Source organism: Castor canadensis, chromosome 6 (assembly GCF_047511655.1).
Source record: "Castor canadensis chromosome 6, mCasCan1.hap1v2, whole genome shotgun sequence".
NCBI classification, from domain to species: Eukaryota; Metazoa; Chordata; class Mammalia; order Rodentia; family Castoridae; genus Castor; species Castor canadensis.
Genome location: NC_133391.1, coordinates 43905760 through 43920063, shown reverse-complemented (window position 1 = coordinate 43920063; position 14304 = coordinate 43905760). Strand labels below are relative to the sequence as shown.

Sequence of the window (14304 nt, the reverse complement as noted above, 5' to 3'; positions counted from 1 at the left end):
TGTGGAATCTCAGTCACACTGGTAGCAGGGTGCTAAGAGTTGTACTGGTTTGCTATTTTGCCAGGAGCAGTGGCTCCTGTGCTGCTGAAAATACCATGGCAAGGACTGTCTATATTTGCGACCAAGAGTGCCCTCTTTCCTGCTGAAATATTATCCTCAAGAGCACAGCATAAAACTAGAGGTATGCTAACTCCCGTTGTCTCCCTGCCCACCCACGCATCATAGCCCTGTGCCGCTAACTCGAGACAAAATGGCAGGAAGGCATATAGCGGTAACAACAGCAGTTGCAGCAGCAACAGTACCCAACAAACGGCAGTTGTTGTGTATGAGGCACTGTGTGGATGCTGTATGTATATTACTCATTTAACCCCTCAGCAGCCTGTGAGGGAGGCATCTCTCTGGAGGTGGGGAAACAACTCAGATCAAAGCCGTGTAAATAGTGAATGTAGAGCTGGGTGAGTCTGCAGAAGGCAGCACTGAGTACCCACTATGCCATTTGGCTCCTCTTTGTCACCTCAGCCTGACAGCACTTGGTGAGAGAAGGAGCTCTGTGGGTTCAGCTCCATGTTAAGGTTTTCTTTTCTTTTTTTTTTTTTCTTTTTGTTCATTTATTCATATGTGCATACATTGTTTGGGTCATTTCTCCAATGTTAAGGTTTTCTTAAACATGTGTAGATGCCCTGTGTAAATCAGCAAGTATGCATTCCTCATTCTGGAAGTACATACCACCCAGTTTCTTCAGCAGTGGTCCTCAGGGCTGAGAACTTGTCTTTGGAAATGCAGGAGGTGAAAGAGCAAAGGACTTCATTACTCATTTGTAAAAGGAAGGAAATCCTCAAAAGAAATTGAGGGCCAGCCACAGTGGCTCAAGCCGGTAATCCTAAGGAGGCAGAGATCTGGAGGATTGCTGTTTGAGGCCAGCCCAGGCAAAGAGTTCATGAGATTCCCCCATCTCAACCAATGGTAGGGTATGGTGGTGTGTGCCTGTATCCCAGCTATAAGGGAAAGCACAAATAGGACCTCCATCCAGGCCAACCCAGGCATAAAGCAAGACCCTATCTCAAAAATCAAAAATAAGCAAAGCAAAAAGGGGTGGAGGTGTGGCTCACATGATAGAATGCATGCCTAGCAAGCACTGGACTCTGAACTCAACCCCCTAGTACCATGAGAAAAATTTTAAAAAGGAAGAAAATAAGAACCATGTGAATTAGCTATAAATAGTATAAAATGGACTGTCTCTTCATAATCTCTGTATCAGCCTTCTTTGGTCATCTCAAGTAAAATCAAGCCTAGGGCTGTATGGTTAAGATTGAACTGGAATTTGTCCCTCCTCTGCTCCGCCAAATGGAAACCTACCCTGCTCAGCAATCCAGAGAATGGAAGGATGTTGATTGATCCTGAGCCCTGGAGTAATTGCTTCTAACATAAATCTGTTGACTTTACTTCTTTTTTCTCTACCATCTCATCTTATCAGACTTTGTTCTTCTTGTCTTTTCCTTTTTGAAGGCTTGAGCAATGATTGAGCTAACATTTTCTTTTGGGAGGTAGTGGGGGAAGTACTGGGGTTTGAAATCAAGGCTTCGTGCTTGCTAGGCAAGTGCTTTACACTTGAGGCATGCTCCAACTTGCTTTAGTTTCAGTTTTTACATAGGGTCTTACACTTTTTGCCCTAGCCAGCCTCAGGCCCTGATCCTCCTACCTGTACCTCCCATGTGACTGGAATTACAGGCATGGACCACCATAACTGTCTTGTTTGTTGAAATAGGATCTCACTTTTTCTTTGTGGCCTGGATTAGACAGTTCTCCTGTCTGTATTTCCCAAGTAGCTGGGAATATAGGCATGGACCACAACGCCCAGCTCATTAAAGTGACATTTTCATTCTGTACTCTCAACAACTGTTTTTGTCCTCATAAGATATTACCTGCTCTGACCCTGTGTAGTGCTTGAGGAGAGTGAGAGGGATAGAGGGAGAGAGATGGTTTTATGCTTCTTTTTGTACTGACAGTTTGAGCCAAATCACCTATTACAGGAGAAAAATACAGATTTTTTTTTTTTTAAGGTTTGAGCCATTCTGGTCTCAGTGCACAGTTAAAATTACTTTTAAGTGTTTGGGCAGAATGAACATATCATTCCAAGTGAACACTTTGGTTGTTCACTTGGATGGAATTTGGCTGGGCAAAGTAATGTTTTCAGGAAGTACTCCTGAGCATGTGCAGGCACAGCCTTGCCCTCACCTGGGAAAGGCGAGCCATGACAGGAGCACTCAGAGCTCATAAGCAGGATGTTCTGGGAAATTGGAAAAATACATGTCTTTCTGTTTGTGCTCCAAAGTCCAGTTTTCTTCCTGAGCATAGTGAGAGGACCTGCTATAATATCACAGGACTGTCCTGTCCATCAGGCTTTGTAGCATCTGTTAGGACAAAGTAAGTGAAAGGAGAACAGTTGATTAGATTCATCTTAGTGTCCTTTAATTCCTACTTTGACCTCCTAAACAAAGCAAACCTGGGTATAGAGGGGCAGGAGCCTGTGAGTGTCATTGTGGGCGATGGGTTTTATAGCAGGTAGTGAGAGGTAGCTACTTAGGCATGTGCCTAGTGAGAGGCAATGGAACTAGTCCATGCCTCAGCATCTGAATGTCTGGGTTTCCTCTCTGAACGGTAAGCCAGAGCTATCTGTTAAGCATGGCCTGTGTCAGTTGGTCCTTTGTATCTTGCCTTCCCATTCCTCAGGGTGTCTCATGTCACCGCAGATAAAATTTCATAAGCTCCCTGCTGTGTTCTAACTGCATCCAGTCCAGTCAAATCGCACTCAGAAAACTGGATGGGCTTATTGACTTGTTTACCAAAAAACTAGAAATAACTTGATTGTAACCAGCACTGTTGACATTTTGGACTGGATAGTTCTTTGTCATGAAGGGCTGTGCCATGCATTGTAGGATATTTGGCAGTATTGCTGGCCTCTGCCTAATACATGTCAGTAGCATACCCATCCCTAAATTGTAAAAACCAAAAATATCTCCAGATATTGCCAGATGACCCCTGAGGAAGAAATCTCCCAGGTTGAGAACCACCAATATAGATAAAAGACAAAAAAAAAAAAAAGGAAGGATATGACATTGATGTGCAGTTAAGCCTAACTACATTATTCCTAATGGAGTAGATTAGGAAAGAGTGTAAGAAAAATAGAGGTGGGATGGAATGATATTGCAGGGGTCTCCGAGTTTCATTGTCTACCCCTTATTATGAGCACGTTTCCCAGTGTGTGCATGCTTACTCACGTGTCTGTCCCTACACTGATACTGCATGTGCTGGAGGACAGAGACAAAATGCTTTAGAAGGCAGCATTAAGAAATAGGAATCAGACTTCTAGTGTTCTTTTTCTGTACCCCAGTGGATTGCTCTGCACCCCCAAATGTGCTCATTTGAGCTTCAGTTCTGTGACTTACTATCCTTGCTATCTTCTGTCATAATTTCCTAAAACTCCATTTTCCTATCTATAAAGTTATATAATGGGGAAAATGTTATCTGCTTCTCTCTTTGCTTGGTAAAGAACAAGTAAACTAAAACATGCAAAACCTGTTTGTTTAAAAAGCATAATAAGAATATCAAGTGTGATTTTTATTGGTAGGGATTCCAGAAGATGGTGGAGCAATTGGAGTGGGAGAGTGAATTAGATTCAGTTCTTTTGGCTGATGGATGGTCTCCCTCCCAGGTCTGTGCACCATGTGGGGTATATTCCCTAATCAGCAGAAAGGTGGGAAGACTGGGTTCCAGTCTGGAGCAGAGTGGGTCAGGGGACCAGGGTTGACCAGGGAACTCTTTTGGAGCATTGTTAAATCTCTGCAAGTGCTTGACTAAACTTGACATTACTTTTCCTTCAGTCTGTGTGGATGAGATGAGAGGTTATCTAATGCCATGACCCTGGATGCTCTTCACTTAATAGTAATGAAAGCATGAACCCCCTAGATAGGGGTTTACATTAACCTAAACTTTGAACGTCTAACCTGAAAATCCATCATCCTCTTAGGAGAGGTAGGGTTACACATGGTCCTAGGACCTGTCTGGGTTTGTGCTGGCTTGATCCATCAGCCCCACCCCCCCCAAAGCCATGACCCATTTTCAGGGTGGCGCCTGGTTTCCTCTTTGGAATCAGTGTGTAGATGGGTGCTTGAGTGAGCAGAGACCTGCAACTCCCAGCTGCTGCTCATTCTGCACATAACTCTTGGGAAGGGCCCTCCCAACCTGAGTTGATGCACTCTTGCTCTGTCAGCCTGGGTTCTTTGTGTCTGTCCCTAGACACAATTCTTTTCTAGGCCAATCACAGATTACCTTCTCAGATGAAAACAGTGTAATTGATAAACATCAGTGTCAGGTGATAGTTATGGACATTGCCAGAGGCAATTTTAGTTCCTTTCCAAAAATATATCCAGCCAGCCAAGGGAGTGCTGATTGTAAAATTTTGTATCTTGAAGAGAAAAAAGAAAGGCATTGAGATATATTTTACAGAGCCTTTCATTGGGATGTGTGGGTTCATTTCTGTTGATTCTGAGATGTTAAGAATCACTTGCATGGATCAGAAATCCAGCCTGCTGCGGGGCTGTGCAACTGATCACATGTGGGCTGCTGTGGAGCCGGCTTTGGACACAGTCTGACCTAGGAGTGCCAAACCCTAGGGTGTGAGTGACTCAGAGGTAAGCACTGAATTCCAGCCCTAGCACCACAAAATAAATAGACATGAGTCTGACATCCTGGGAAAGGCACATCAGCGTGGACTTCTCTCACACTGGTCCTTATCCTCTCTGCCCTTCCACAATCTCCTACTCTTGTTATGACTGGTCTGGTCTTCTAGCATCCCAGCCCTTGAACTAAACTGTCCTCCACCATGAGGAGAAATAATTATTCCTGAACTTCAGTTCATTTGAGGACCTTAATGCTGAGGGCTACTTGAGCCATTGGCATATTCATCAGATTTTCCTAAGTGCTGGGGAACTGTTACTGTCTTGGTAAACTTGCCCTTTCATGGAACTGGTATTTCCCATTTGTTCCTGAGGCCCTATGCTGCACTGAGCTAACTACTAGAGAGACATAATGGTCTTAAAGTTTCTGTGTCAAGATGAGGAAACTGAGCCCAGAATAAACTCAACTAAAATCTTAAAATTATACTGAAGTAATCTTGCAGCTTAGTCATAAGGTCAGAACTTTTACCCTGATCTCTAATTCAAACATTTTATTTAGTAACTCTCCTGATGCTCTACTAGGCACCAGGAACACAAGGTTAACTAGAATAATTACCAAACCAGAGCTTCTGGTGTGGGACTACATTCAGATCTGTGAGCAGAAGAGAGATGCTGAAATAAAAATGTATATAAGGGTTAGGGGTATAACTGTGAAGTGGTATTGAGGTTGCCTAGCAAATACAAGGACCTGGGTTCAATCTCCAGCACCACAAAAACATGTAAGAAACCTCTGAGAATTCAGAACTAGTCATTAGCAGAATTGGGTAGGAACAGCAGAAGAGAATAGATAATCCTGACTTACCCTGTTGACAAAAAGATAACTGGGGTAGATACTGTAATAATAGCAGAAAAAGGCAAAGCATGATGGCTCACTCCTGTAATCATGGGAGGCAGAGATTCTGAGCAACACAGTCCCAGCCCACCTGGGCAAAAAAAAAAAAAAAAAAGAAGAAGAAGAAGTTGGCAAGACCCGATCTCAAAAGCCACGTGTGGTGGCACACACCTGTGATCCCACTATGTGGGAGGCCATAGGTAGGAGGATCAAGATATGACGATGTCCCCAGGCAAAAATGTGAGATCCTACCTAAAAAATAATTAAAGCAAAAAAGGGCTGGGAATGTGGCTCAAGAGATAGAGCACCTCCCTAGGAAGTGCAGGTTCAAACCTCAGTACTGCTGACAACAATGATGACGACAGAGAAAATAATCCAACATTAAAAATACTAATTTAAATTTCAAAACAACTCTGAGCCTATCGAGTAACATTCTTACATCATAAGTAAAATTCACCCTCCTGAGCATATCACTGAAATTAAATGGTGGCAGATATGTCCAAGGAATATTGAATCTTGTGATAGATGAATGTGTGGAGATGGCAACCAGTGGCAACAGAACAATACTGGAAAGGTGATGATGCAAGGAAATTGTATCATGATGTTAGAAGCCTTGGAACAAGTTGAAATAATGGCTGTTCAGCTGAGAAATTCATGGCCCCTCTTCAAAAAGCTTGTTTTATTTTCAAATAAAAATTGGGTCACATACATTTTCATGGAGGGGGAGAGTGAAAGAAGGAGATGAAGGTGAGGGTATATGGTTGATATGCACATACAAAACAAAACAATGAATGTAAGCCTATTTGAAATTGTCACAATGAATCCTCCCTGTACAACAAATATATCCTAATTAAAAAAAAACTATAATACAAAACAAACTTAAGGTAGGGGAGGGGTGGAGAGCAGGGGGCAGAAATGGCCCAAACAATATATGTACATATGAATAAATAAAAAATTTTTAAAAACCTTAAAATTGAAAGCATGATATCATGCAGATTATTGAGAGAGCCCCTTCAGTATTCTATAGAAGCAACATTCCAGCTTGCAGTATCCCATTCCCATCTGGATGTTTTTTTCCTGGTACAGTAACTGAGTTACTCCCTATTGGGTTTTCTCCTCCTTGACCTCTCAATTTCCCAATCTTCTGGTAATTAAATATCTCCAAAGCAATTGAGTTACCCCTTGAACCCACAAGACCTGCTTTTCTCAGTGTCCCCACATAAAAATATAGTTACTTCACTAGACATGGTGGTACATGCTTGTAATCCCAGCTACTTGGGAGGCTGAGGCAAGATGATCCAGAGTTTGAGGCTAGCCTGGGCTATAGAATGAAATCCTGTCTCTAAAAACAAACAAAACACAGTTATCCCAATTGAAGACTGTTTCATGGCAACTAAAACTTCTATCCTGGGCTAGAGCTAGAGCTCAGTGGAAGAGCACTTGCCTACATACATGAGGCCCTGTGTCTTTACCCAGCATCCCATCCTGCACAGGTGAATGGAAGGAATGCTAGCTTTGAAGTTGTGACTTAGTTAGCGTACTTGGCTCTGTTGCATTTGATCCTCATTGAGATTCAGAATTGTCAATGTCATGCAGGTTGGGCATCCCTAGTCCAAAAGTTCAAACTCCAAAATGTAAAATCCAAAACTTTTTGAGCACCAGCACGACACCACAAATGGGAAATTCCACACACTGAAATTTTATACTATGAACAAAGTTATTAAAAATGCTGCATAAAATTGCCTCTAAGCTATGTACATGAAGCATAAATAAATTTTCTACTCAGCCTTTCCTCCCATCTCCAAGGTAACTCATTATGCATATGCAAATATTTCAAAATCCAAAAGTATCCTAAATCCAAAACACTTCAAGTCCTAACATTTCACATAAGGGACACTCAACCTGTAATTGTAATAATAGGGATTATAAGAATGTGACAATTCAGTGGCCTGTCTTGGTGCCTGACAGGGGTAGTTGTTTAATAAATGTTGCTGCTTATTCCTTGATCACCTGCCTCATTAGAAATGCTTTATGTCATATAATCTTGGAGAAATTACTCTGTAAATATAGACTTCTGCCCTTAGGAAGCCACAAAGACTGTCAGAGGGAAGATATGTTGCAGGGACAGAAGTCACCTTGCCAGGCTAGTAGCTTAGAAACTTCCATTCCACATACAGCTTCAATGCTCGTGAAATGCTTAGTGCCCTCTTAGAATGAGAAAATAGGTATAAAAGGTAGAAGAATGTGAGCCCCAGTCAAGCAGAGTCTGCTAAGGCAAATGAGCCCAGGTGCAGATGAAGAGAAAACCCCAAATTGGTGGTACCAGGTACCCTACCTGTAATTAACAAGGAAAGGCCTTCTTCAAGCTGCAGGACCTCTTAGCCTGCCGTAGGAAATCTTTCCTCCTTGGGTTGTTTCTAAGATGAGCGTGACCTCCTCTTGCTGAAAATAGGCCCTTCCTCTCAGATACCAAGTGGTACTGTCTGACCTAGTGGCAATAGACCCTGAGGCATGCTATTATCCTAGGTTTATATGTCAAAATAGTCCCCCTTTAAATGCTGTTTGCCCTGCCCACTTTTCAGACAACTAAGCAAGAACTTCTATGGGAACTTTAACCCAAAGCAGTATAGGGGAGTGAATTGATTTCCAAGTTGTGTTTCTGTTGATTTTGGAGACATGGTCTCACTGGCCTAGGCTGCCCTGGAACTCTTGATCCTCCTGCCTCAGCCTCCTTAGTGCTAAGATTGCTCCACTATGCCCAGTCTGATTTCCAAGTTAATTCTTCACTGTATTGTGGCCAGCCCAGCTCAGGCACTCCTTCTGCCTCAGCCTCCTGAGTAGCTCCAACTACGGGTATATACATTCCAAAGGGAAACAGTCCAGGAGACAGGTTCATCCTAGTAGGAAAATGACTCTTGTAGAATAGCCATACTTCATATAGTTTCATCTATATATCCTGGTGGATGAGAAAGCATGGGAGAGTGTAGAGATGGTATCCTTTCCTATTCGAGCAGGAAGAAAGCCAAATTGCAGCAGAGATTCCCCCTTGCAGCCTGGCAGTGACTGGAGCTCTGGGTGAGGAGAGGCACTCCAGTGTCTCAGTGCAATTTTGTGACTGTTTCTGAGGACACTGAATCAGGTAGTATAAAAATCATTTGGACAAATTTCACTGTGAATGTGGGAATTGGATTTATGCTACCAGCCCAGTAATTCTTTCTTCAGCAGTTTTCATCTTTCTTAACATATCCCCAGAGATATTGTAGTTCAGACTCAGTATGGACATGTGGGGAAGGAATCCAAAATAACTAGCTAATATCTTCTAAAAGAAAAGTCACAGCCAAAATATCCAGTAGCTTGACAAAAAGAACAGAAGGGGCAGGGTTCAGCTCAGTGGTAGAGCAAGTATTTAGCATTCATGAGGTCCTGGATTCAATCCCCAGCATCAAAAAAAGAAAAGAGAGAAGGAAGAAGGGAGGAAAGGAGGAAATACAAGAATCTATTTTGCAAAATGACTATGCTTCCCTTAAATGAATTAATCATTTCAAGCCAGGCATGGTGGCTCATGCCTGTAGTCCTAGTTACTCAGGAAGTAGTAGAAATGGAGAGAATGGCAGTTCTAGGCCAGTTCCGGGAAAAATTAGTGAGATCTCCCAACTCAGTCAGTAAAAGCTGGGCGTGGTGGTACACTCCAGTCATCCCAGCTACATGAGAAATGTAAATAGGAGGATCACAGTCCAGGTCAGCCTGGGGAATAAAGGCGAGGCTCTGTTTGAAAAATAATGAAAGTCAAAAGTGCTGGACATGACTCAAGTGGTAGGGTCCCTGTCTAGCAAGTGTGAAGTCCTTAGTTCAAACCACAGGGTGGGGGTCGGGAGGACCAATTATTTCAAATCAGAGCCATTTGTTATTAATCATGGCCCTAGTTGAATCCACTTTGGTCACTCTTAACAGGTAGGTGACCCCCATATTCCATCAGAACACAGAAATCTGGTTTGCTTTGTCACTGGGTACTGAGGATAGAAGGCACTGTGAAGACTGGTGAAGTCAGTGGTCAAGTGAATGGATCCCAGCAGCCTCCTACTTATGGGTGAAGATCCAGTTCACTGCTCCTTTTCCTAAGTCTTTGTCAGATTCACACAGCATGCTGAAGTCTCATCTTCATCTCTCACTTCTCTCCAGGAATCAGACAAATACAAATAAAGGCTCTGGCAGCTGGTGCACATCAGCTGAGAGCAGGTCGTCCTGTTAGGAAAATATTTCTTACGGGATGATATATGAAGCTCATGCAGGCAGTGACTTCCACAGCAGAGCTTCAGGACAGATCCAGAGCCTTTTTCCTATTTAGGATGTGGCCCAGATCCTGGAGCTGTTTCCTTTTGGTATGTGTGAGGCAGTAATTGGCCTCCCCGTGACCTGAGATCTGACTGCCCTGACTTAGTGATGAATTGGCCTTGGAGAGTATTACAAATCTTTCATCTCACTTTTAGCTAGCTGGAAAGTCCCCGTGAAGTTGCCGTTGAACTGAGCATGTGATGTGCCAGGGCCAAGTAGGTCTTAGCCAGGTAGCCTGACCTGGCCTGGTTATGCTTTAACTTTCCAAACCAACTCCTGCCAGTGATTTTTGGGTTTTTTTGAGTCAGGGTTTCACTATGTTGTCCGAGCTACCCTCAAACACCTATATCCAATCAAACCTCCTGCCTCAGCCTCTAGTACCTGGTACTAGAGGCATGTGCCATCACACCCAGCAACTGCTGGTGATTTTTATACCTGGTCTCCTGCAATTTCTTTCTCCAGGCTCTTCCAGGAAGGGTGTTCTGTGCTTGTAGCAGTGTTATGGCCACTGCCCAGGCCTCTCATACTTTCACCATTTGGCTAATATAACAGATAGCTTCTTGCTCAGGACAAAGAATCAAGGATGCTGATCTTGTTGATTTATTTGTTTCTGCATTTCCTTTGGCACTTTGAGGTTATGGGCTGGGAACGTGAAGCATATTTTGGCAGTTGGTGAGTTTTGAGTACTTGCCAAGTACCCTCTTAGTGCAACCTTCCCTTTGGAAAAACAACATCTATGTGGACCCAGCTCTCAGGAGATACCCTATCCAGGCATTTCCTTGTGGCTGAAAGCTTGGGTGAGCTCAGGATATAGGGCTGGAGGACAGCCGTGACTCTACTCCCTCCACTTTAATTTTTCTGTTTGTGTGTTTTTGAGACAGGCACACTCAGCCCAGGCTGGTCTCAAATTCATAGTCTCTCTGCTTAGCCTCCTAAGTGCTGGGATTGCTGGCATGTACCACCTCGCCTGACCTTCCCCCTTAATTTTTACGAAGTCTCCAACAAGATACTTTTTAATGTTTGCATGGCCCAGGGCATCCTTTCTCTTGAGACCTGGTGCATGAATGGTCTGAATAGTTCTGAGTGATTCTGATTTGTTTTTTCTTGTTTCTAGCCAAGTCCAGAATTAAATCAACATTTCCCCTTCTCAGAGGTTAGACTGCCAAGTTTTGATGCTTGATGATCCATTAGTCTACAGAGCTTGTAGAACCTCCAGAGAAACAACACTGGCAGGAGGGCAGAATGTCCATCATTCTGGACGCCAGATTCTCTGTTCTAAGACACTCTTGCAAAGTTCTGCATCCTTCATGTCAAAAATTATAATGGGGAGATTTTGAAGAAACCTCCCAAATAGGAAAAAAGATGATGACTCTTTATGGAAATGCACCTTCCTTTTCTTCTCTTTGTGTCAAAAGTCTGGGGATGGCATGATAGTCTCTTGAATTATTCTTTCCTCCTTAGAGTCAACTCTTAGTTCCACTGCTCACAAGCTGTGTGGCCTCAGGCATCTTACTTCCTATCTCTGAAATTCAGTTACCTCATTTGCAAAATGGTAACACCTGCCTCACAGAATATTTTTTAAGCTAGCTAACTCCGTGTTCCTCTAGGATACCTTCCTTGAATACTCTGGGGAGCTACATTGCACTGTTAGGTACACTCATGCACCATATGCATGCTTCTGTCACAGTATTTGATACCTTATGCTGAAATGCAGCCTATGAGACTGTCTGAAAGAGGAAAGTGTTGTCATCTGCTTTGTTTTCCAAGGTTTTAGCAGGATTCCTGGCAAAATGTGTACATCACCCACTAACACCAGACTCTCCTGCCCTAGGGTACTACAGGAGTGCTTGCTCATTCTGCCTTCAATTTGCTTAGATCTGAATTGATGAGTTTGTTGTTTGTTTTCCATGAAGTGGTAGTTCTTCTAGTTTTCTCTTCATCTGTTCCTGTGTAAGAGCAGTTGTCAGAAGTATACAATTGGAAGGAAAGAATCCGTGTTGTGTCAAGGAACCCTCTGCTTTCTCATCTTTGTTACATAGAGACTGTTGATGACAAAAGAAAGGACCAATGTGGACATGAGGAACCAACTTAGAGTAAGCTGTGCCCTTCCAGGGCCTGGTGGGCAGCTTTGGAGATTGTTGCCGCATAATCCACCTGCCTTGTTCTTGACATTAACTACTAGAGTCCATATTCTTCTCATCTTCCAGATGCCCTCATCCAGCATCTTCGCTTACACTTTCAAAGCCCTGAGCTCAGTATTGAAGAATGGAGCAGGAGTGTTTAAAATGATTCTACCAAAGGTGATGCTACAAGGACAAGCAGGCACAGACCTAGAGCACAGATGAGCCCAAGGGTGTGTTCAGACCCCATTATCACACACACCTAGACTTGTAGATAAACATGTCACTGGATCTTGCTTCTCAGTAAAGATTCTCTAGTAAACTTGAAAGATGCTGTTGATAGAAGATACCAGTAATTCAGGCAGATGCACTAAGATTTAATCTTGTGTCTATCTAAATTCTTAGAAAAGCTCTTTCTCCTGCTATTGCAAAGAGGCTCAAAGTCCTGTACACAACTGAAGTGCCAGGTCTTCAGAGCATTTTCTGTACAACTTGTCAGGACACAAAAGTTAGTAGATATTCCCACTCCTTTTCTTTAGTCAGACCACCTGCTACCCAAAACTGGGTTGGTATTGACACTGCATGCCAAAACCCAAAACATAAGCACTGTGAGTGCTTAGAGTGTCACAGAAACCAGGGACCTGCCCTGGCCAGAACACAAGGCCATTCAAGACCCGCTTGCACCTGCACTCCTGCCCCTTCTCTGCCACTTCTTCTACCCCTTTTTGAAGATCTAGTGAGACATAAATGCAAGCTTATGTGATATGTCTTAGTGTTACAGCCTCCTCCCACCTCTCTTTGTCAGAGGACTATGTTTGCAGTCCAAAGCAAGCCGATACCACATGCCTATGCAGGAATAGGTATAGGTTGGTGGCAGAAATGTTACTGGACATCAATGTATTGCTTAGCTCATCTAGCATACCACCTGTATGCTAGGCCTAAATACCAGAGGAAGATAACTGGGGGCAGGGGCGCAGAGTTGGCAACCCCCATGTATATATATGTTTATAATTTCATTCAACATTCATTCTAATTTTGGGAGGTGGCCATTGTCCTCATATGTAGACCAGGATGTGAGCTAAGTAATTGTGTAGTTTTTCTCAGATCCTTCTGCCAGTCATTGGTGTAGTTGGGGTCTAGCCTGCATTTGTCTGTCTTGTCTGTATCTGTGTATCACATCATGTTGCAGTGGACACCGCAGAATAAGTGGTTGGGGAGCTCCAGCCAAAACTGGGACCACAAGAGATACTGGAGAGGAATAATGATGATAAGAAAGGAGACAGGAAGCCTGTTCTAGATTAAGAGAGACTAAAGAAACATAGAAGTTTCAGATCTAATATTTAAGTTTTTAAAAATCCATGAGTCCATAATAGAACTGAAAAATATACAAAAAAAATTGATAGTGTAGCAGGAATGACAGATTTCTAAATATTGCTTTTTGAGGACCTCTGTATGCCAACTAACAGGCAAAGATCATCAACAGATGCTAAACTGCTAGACAGAAGAATGCTGGGGGCAGGACATTGGAAGGTTTCTGAGTGTTACACTACACAAGAGTGATTATTTATAGAGGGAAAATCTTATCTTTATGCCAGGGCAAGGATGGGCACCACCTGCATCAAGCCATCAAGCCTGGCTCAGTCCTCTCATGAACAGCCATACAGTGAGAGCACAGCATCACCCCTGTGGTGTGCTAGTTCTACAAAAACTGTTTATCATGGATCTGACCATAGGACACAGGCAGGTCCAGTATGAGGGCTCTCCAACCAGGAGAGCTGACACCTCAGGAGACTCAACCAGACACTGTGCAGGGAACTTGCCTGGCTCTCAGGCCAACAGAATGAGGCTGTTAAAAGAACTTGCTCTCTCCACCAGGGCAGCCGTAGAGCCATTTTGCTCCTGGCAGTGAGAAGAGCTACCTGCAGGTCTCACCCATGTTCCCTTCAACTCCACCCCATCTCTGTTGCTGGTTAGGTGGTGTCTGTTCTCAGCCTGAGCATGGTTCAGGGGTGATACAGGGAGCAGATATGAACACATGCCTTTTGTTTTTCCTACTTAGGAAAGTTCTTTCCAGCATCCTTTCCCAGCCTCCATCTTTTTTTTTTTTTCTTTTTTTTTACCTTCAATGGCCCCATGTTCTGACTGTCTTTTCATAGAAAAGAGGAGTGGTGCCTCACCTCAGGATGCCTAGACATTTCCTCCTTCCTTTCTATACCTACTCCAAAAATGTGACTGAAGTTCAGTTTCCATCCTGTATCCTCAGAACTTTATCTCTTTGTTTGTC

At 43.3% G+C, this 14304-nt stretch overlaps 1 protein-coding gene and 1 pseudogene across 17 annotated transcripts in view; both read left to right on the top strand.

Annotated features, from left to right (window-relative positions):
- Mical3 (microtubule associated monooxygenase, calponin and LIM domain containing 3) overlaps window positions 1-14304 on the top strand; it is a 202530-nt gene that overhangs the window by 138285 nt on the left and 49941 nt on the right. The window lies entirely within an intron of this gene.
- Window positions 2606-14304, top strand: LOC109684397 (small nuclear ribonucleoprotein G pseudogene; annotated as a pseudogene).